The sequence below is a fragment of the Chrysochloris asiatica genome, unplaced genomic scaffold (genome assembly GCF_000296735.1).
Source record: "Chrysochloris asiatica unplaced genomic scaffold, ChrAsi1.0 scaffold00075, whole genome shotgun sequence".
NCBI lineage: Eukaryota > Metazoa > Chordata > Mammalia > Afrosoricida > Chrysochloridae > Chrysochloris > Chrysochloris asiatica.
Window position 1 is genome coordinate 8,744,970 of NW_006408593.1, and position 5,939 is coordinate 8,750,908.

Here is a 5,939-nt window from a genome sequence, read left to right on the forward strand (position 1 = left end):
ATCATTGAAACTCATTGCAGCATGGCAATGGCTCTGTCTTAGGTTGCCGAGGTTCCACATGATCCTTACCCGTCTCTGGCCACATGTCCAGCATAAATAGCCGCCATCCGAGGAAAGCAGGGAGGGAGGAGATCGGCTGGGGACCCCATATGCAAGACGTTGCCAGCCCACCACTTGCTCTAAGGTGACCAAGCAGGATCACTATGCTGAGGTTCAATCAAGTTCTTAGGGGATCTTACTCTCTAGCATTGTAATTCCATCTTACACACACTGGTTTCTTTGCTTTGTTTTTTATGTCTTTGTTGCTTTATTTTAGTAAAAAGTCCCTTTAAAATCTTCAACCTGCTGGTTGCTTGTTGACAGTGGGTATGTGCCCCTGATAGCCAGAAATCGAAGTGGCAGAGAACAGATCAGAACTGAAACCTGAAAAATGACCAAAAGGTGGGGCAGACAGTAGAACTCAGGAAAGTTGAAATTCAGGAAATTGCCTTACTCCTAGTTTTGACATCTGCAAGTGATAATGGTATTAATTCAGGTAGTAAGTCCTTCCACTAAGAAAGACTTACAAACCACAGAGGTATTTGTAAAAGGAAGCTTTTTGTGTGTTTATAAAAGCTGTATCAGAAGAGATAATGGTTGTGAAATTATTTTGCAGAGTATCAAGTATTGGATTCAGAGAGTCACAGAATTGAGTCACGGAAATCTCTTTAAAATGAAAGAATCAAAGAGTCAGAAATTTCAAAGCATCATAGAAAAAAAAAACAACAACTGACCCCCTCATTTGACAATGGAACCAGAGGCAGTCATTTGTGACTCCTGGCAATCTCCTGTATGTCAGAGTAGAGCTTGGCTTTGTTGGATTTTTGGTGGCTGGCTTTTCAGAGTCCTGGTATGGTGCTGTAGGATCAGCATTGGACTGCTAATTACCAGGTCAGTGGTTCAGAAACTCTATCCAGGGTGGCTCTGAATTGGAGCCAACTCTACAGCACTTAACAACAACAGTTTTTCAGAGGCAGGTCATCAGGGCTTTCTCCCTTGGGCCTTCTGTCTAGACTCAAACCACTAACCTTTGGGTTGTTAGCTTCTTCTGACTCACTTGGTTGCAGGGACTGATGAAACCAAATTGTTTGGTAAGATGACAGGTTGCTGGCTCACAAGAATGCTGGAAAATCAGGTTAGATTGTAGGTTGCTGGCTCGGGTTTCAATAACTGATGATGATCCAGAGCAAAAGAACGTTCATATATATTGCATGCGACCAGACCCGCGAGGAAACTCCTCTTATTGGAGCAAGGCGGTGCAACAATGGGACTTGCATAAGATGTTAAGGGTGGTGACTCAGGCTCTACCCTCATCCTGCCTCATGAACGTACTCCCAGATAAGACCTTAACCGCAGTCATAAAGATTTAAACATATCACCAAGTAGATGATAATGATATCAGACTACAAAATGGAAGACAGTTACCTCACTATAGAACTGCTAAACCACTGAAAATCTTGGCTCAGCCAAGTTGACACAGAACCCTAACCATCACAGGTTTTAAACACCTTATTTGCATTAGCAGCAAGCTGTCCAATCCTCTTGGTGAGCCACAAAACCTCATTTGCAGTCTTACCAAATCATTGTGTGAGAAATTCACTGTACCCACAGAAATGATGTGTTGGAAAAGCCTCACAGACTGTAAACTGAAATGGCTGCCGTAGGGTGATTTGTTAAGAACTCATGTTTGACACTTGCTAAGAACACACCAGTTGCTCCTCAGAAACCCTCTACAGGGTCGCTGTGAGTTGGAACCTACTTGAGAGCACTTAACAACAACAACAACAACAACAACAACAAGAACTAGTAATGAATCAGTTCTAAGAATTAGGAAAAACAACATCCATTTCCACTGGAGTTCTAGACTTTCCTAGATGTATTAGTCATGCTAGGCCAACTGCTGTAAGGACAACCCCCGAATCTCAGTGATTTAATACTATGGCACTTTCTTCCTCCCTCTTCTCACAGTCATTCAGTGCTGGGGACGCTGCTGCATGCAGCACCCCCAGCATCTCAGGCTCCTTCCATCTCAGTGCTCCATCATTCCCAGGGCCTTGGAATTCTTCACTAGATCCTCGGATGAGTTGAGGGAATTGGGAGTTTGTTAGTTATTTCATCATAACTTCCCTTTAACCTTGTTACCACCCCCACATGGCATATCACCATCACCCTGTGGTTGCTTTCCTCTGGCCTGGTATCAAGAATAGCAGAGTTCTTCATAAAGCTCCTTTCTTGTGGTGGGTTTGTTTGTTTCTTTACTTTTCTTTCAGTGATTCTACCTCTGATATAGAAGATTTTCCAAACCCTCTAGAACTATAGCCTACGGCCAACTATCACTAAACAAGTCTCTGTAATCAAACTAAGGTATTATTACCACAGAAGTAGAAAGTGCATAATTACATTATAGAGGAAACTTGCTCTTTCCACTTCCCTGGAATTATAAACATTGTGTACAGCTGGAGCCAGGAGGTGGTTACCATAACAACCGTGGAAAAGCTAAAAATAGCCTCTTTCATACTGTATTGCTGAAGGTGGAATTATGACATGCTACCGTGCTTTAGGGCAGGTGAATCTCTTTCATGTGCTGAATGTTTGCAAACTCTCTTTAACAAAGCAATATTTGTACAATATAAGTATTCGGATTGCTGGTTCTAATTATATGTCTGGCCCTGTGTTCCAGGATTCTTTTCTGACACAGAACTCTATTTTCATATGTTTCTCAGTCTTCTTGAGAGTCTACTAGAGAACGAGCTGTACCAATTTCAGTATTATGTTTAAGCTAAAAAAAAGTAATTATCCTCCAAGAGCACACTCGCTTACTCTCTAATAAGAGACGGGAATGTGAAGAATTGCAATGAAGTCTGTTTCCTTGTTTCTCTTTGCATGTTTTCACTGGTGCGCACTCAAACTCTAACACAGTTACCTGTACACATTAGGGTGGACCCCTGGCATACCTCAGCATCAGCATTACCCCCTGTGTTCCGAGGTCACTGAGGAAGACAGAAACCAGTGACTTGAAGGGAGACCAGTTACTTCCTTTGTGCAATCGTGTTTTTATAGAGCTGTAGACAAGGATACTACAGCCATCTAATAAAATAGTGGGAACCATAAAGGTCTGGCCATTTCTTATCTATGTGACAATTAAGTGGAGTCTTATTATTGGGGACTTCATAGGCATGAAGGAACTCTACGAGAGTGTATAGCTATGAATGTGAATTTTATGGGTTTGGGTGAGTTAAATGTTTGGCTTTGGGGAGGGCTGGTAATTGAAGATCATATTTCTATATGAGAAGAGGCTTGCTTATCAGCAATTGGTGTTTTCTGCTTTGTTTTTGCAATATTTTAGTTCTAGTAGACCCTCAATAATTTGTTCCACTGGGACACCATTGTATGTCAGCAAGTAAGCAGTGTTATGAATTAAGAATGTTTCATCACAGAAAATATTCCTTGTTTATTTGGGTGTTTGTCATAACATGCTAGGAAATGTGCTGAAGTATGAGTGAGCAACACGAGTCCTGATTATAGAGCTTCAGCAAAAATTCTTACGTACCTTCCAGTCTTAGAATCGCTCCCCAAGTCCCAGGAAAATGAGAGCTTAACCAGGGTTTGGTTTTATGTTTGTTTCTGTGTGCAATTAAGCGCAACCCATTTTGTCCTTCTGCTTGATAGAACAGAGTTGTCGTGAGTTGGACTGTACCATGGAAACTGCTTTGACGTCACTCATTCTGCTTAGATGGAGGATTAGAGCTAGACAGAGTCGTTGTTTTTAAAGACGTGTCCTTTGTGCCTCCCAGCCCTGAATGTTCACATAAAACACAGGGGCTGTATATAGCACAAGGATTGATACAGGCCATCCCAGTGTGTTATTTATGATTCAGACAGAACTAAGTTGAATATTATTATCTTTGGAGAGAGAGGAGGCGAGAGAGACGTGTATATTGTGTTTGGGTGAGTGTCGGGTGTGGTTTTTGCTACACAAACAAACATGTGTGCTTAATGGTAAGATAGATTTGCAGAGATGTTTTCGCTACTGAAGACCACTTAAAGTAGTGTCATTTGGGTACAAGTATAAATGCCACTGTCCTCGCATTGACTTAGATCTAGTGCTTTCTTAGAGACCTGGGATGGCACTCTAGGAGAAGCATTGCACTGTTAATCGCCAGGTTGGCTGTTCAAACCCACTAACCGCCGCCCCTCAGAAACCCCATACAGGGTTACTGTGAGTTGGAACCAATTAGACAGCACTTAACAACAATACGTTGTTGCATTCTCAGAGACTCTGGGTGGTTCAAACAGTTACACGCTGAACTACTAGCCAAAAGGTTGGCAGTTCATACCCACCCAGAGGTGCCTCAGAAGACGAGCCTGGCAGTCTGGTTCTGAGGAGTCACAGCCTTGCAGCCCCTACAGAGCAGTGCTCCTCTGCACACTGGGGTCGCCGTGAGTCAGCCGTGACTCAGAGGCAACTAACCACGGGAATGCACTCTCCCTTCACACTCTGTTGATCTTCGATTTGTGTGAGTGTGTTTCAGAGGGTGAATATTATGTTTGGAACAAATTACCAAAACATTTTGACTTTTTACTAATCCCAATTAGGCCTATCCCCTAGACTGTTTTTCTGGGTGGAACATTTCAGAAACACAAAATGCAGCTGCTTCAAGGAGTAAACAATTATAGGTGCATCACTGCATAATTGTGACACATTTGATAATTGGTTTGTATTCTTTCTGGAACTGGGAAAGAAGTTTTATTGTCTGAGTGAATCTCTGTGTTGGAACCATTGCTTTGGTGGTGAGTGAAATTGTAAAGAGCATGTTTGAGGGAGGTCATGATGTAAATTTTTTTAATATACTTGGTAAATGTTTAAAGACAAATTGTATTTCATTTGTGAGGAGTGAAGTGAAAAACGTAAGCTCTTTTAAAGGCAAGCACACGCTTCCCCTTCCCACTTCCTCCCCCCCCCCCCCCCCCCCCCCCCCCCCCCCCCCCCCCCCAGCTGATGTGAGTATACTGGTGACCCAGCTGATACAACCAGCCACCGCTGGTGCAGCATCAGTAAGAAGCATCATCTTCTGCAGCTGTATCAGACTGGCTTTTTGTCACTTGCTCTGAACAAGGACGTAGCAATTGATGGTGACAGGAAAAAAGGTTAAAACAATCTCCAAACTGACATGGCCACTTGAAACCCCAGTGCCCCGTGTCAGGTTTGGGATTACTTCTCAGAAAGTATAGTGTTGTTGTTGTTGTTGTGAAGTGCTGTCGAGTCAGTTCCGACTTATCACGACCCTGTATAGAGTTTCCAAGGAGCGGCTGGTGAGTTTGAACCACCAACCTTGTGATTCAAACCGACATTGCAGTTCAGTGCTTATCCTCCAACCACACCAGGACTTCCGTAGTTAGTGTTACATAAGACGTTGTTGTTGTTGTGAAGTGCCATCAAGTCGGTTGTGACCCCATACGGGATTTCCGAGGCTGTAAATATTTTGGGAGCAGAAAGCCTCATCTTTCTCCTGTGGAGCGGCTGGTAGTTTCAAACTGCTGACTTTAAAGTTCCCAGCCCAATTCATAACCACTACGCTACGTAGCAGCACTCTTATCTTCCACTCAGTTAGGGTGTGTTCTCAGGCAATATATTGCAACATCCGAAATATAGTTCTTTCTTTCTCTCTGTTTTCGAGACATATTTATTGAGCTGTGTTTCACATACCATAAAATTCACCCACTTAAAAAGTATAAAGTTCAGTGACTGTAATCCATTCACAGAGCTGTACATCTATTACCACAGTCTAGTTTTATGATATATTCAGCAACCCCCCCCCACACACAAAGAGAAATCCTTTTTATTTATTAAATGTTTTATTGTGAATTATATGATAAGTTTACATGAGAGAACTTTAATT

General features: G+C 42.5%; 1 protein-coding gene across 1 annotated transcript in view; it reads left to right on the top strand.

The window, feature by feature from the left end:
• The window catches only part of HSD17B12 (hydroxysteroid (17-beta) dehydrogenase 12), a 220,042-nt gene that overhangs the window by 193,641 nt on the left and 20,462 nt on the right, over positions 1–5,939 (top strand). The gene's annotated exons all lie outside the window — the stretch shown is intronic.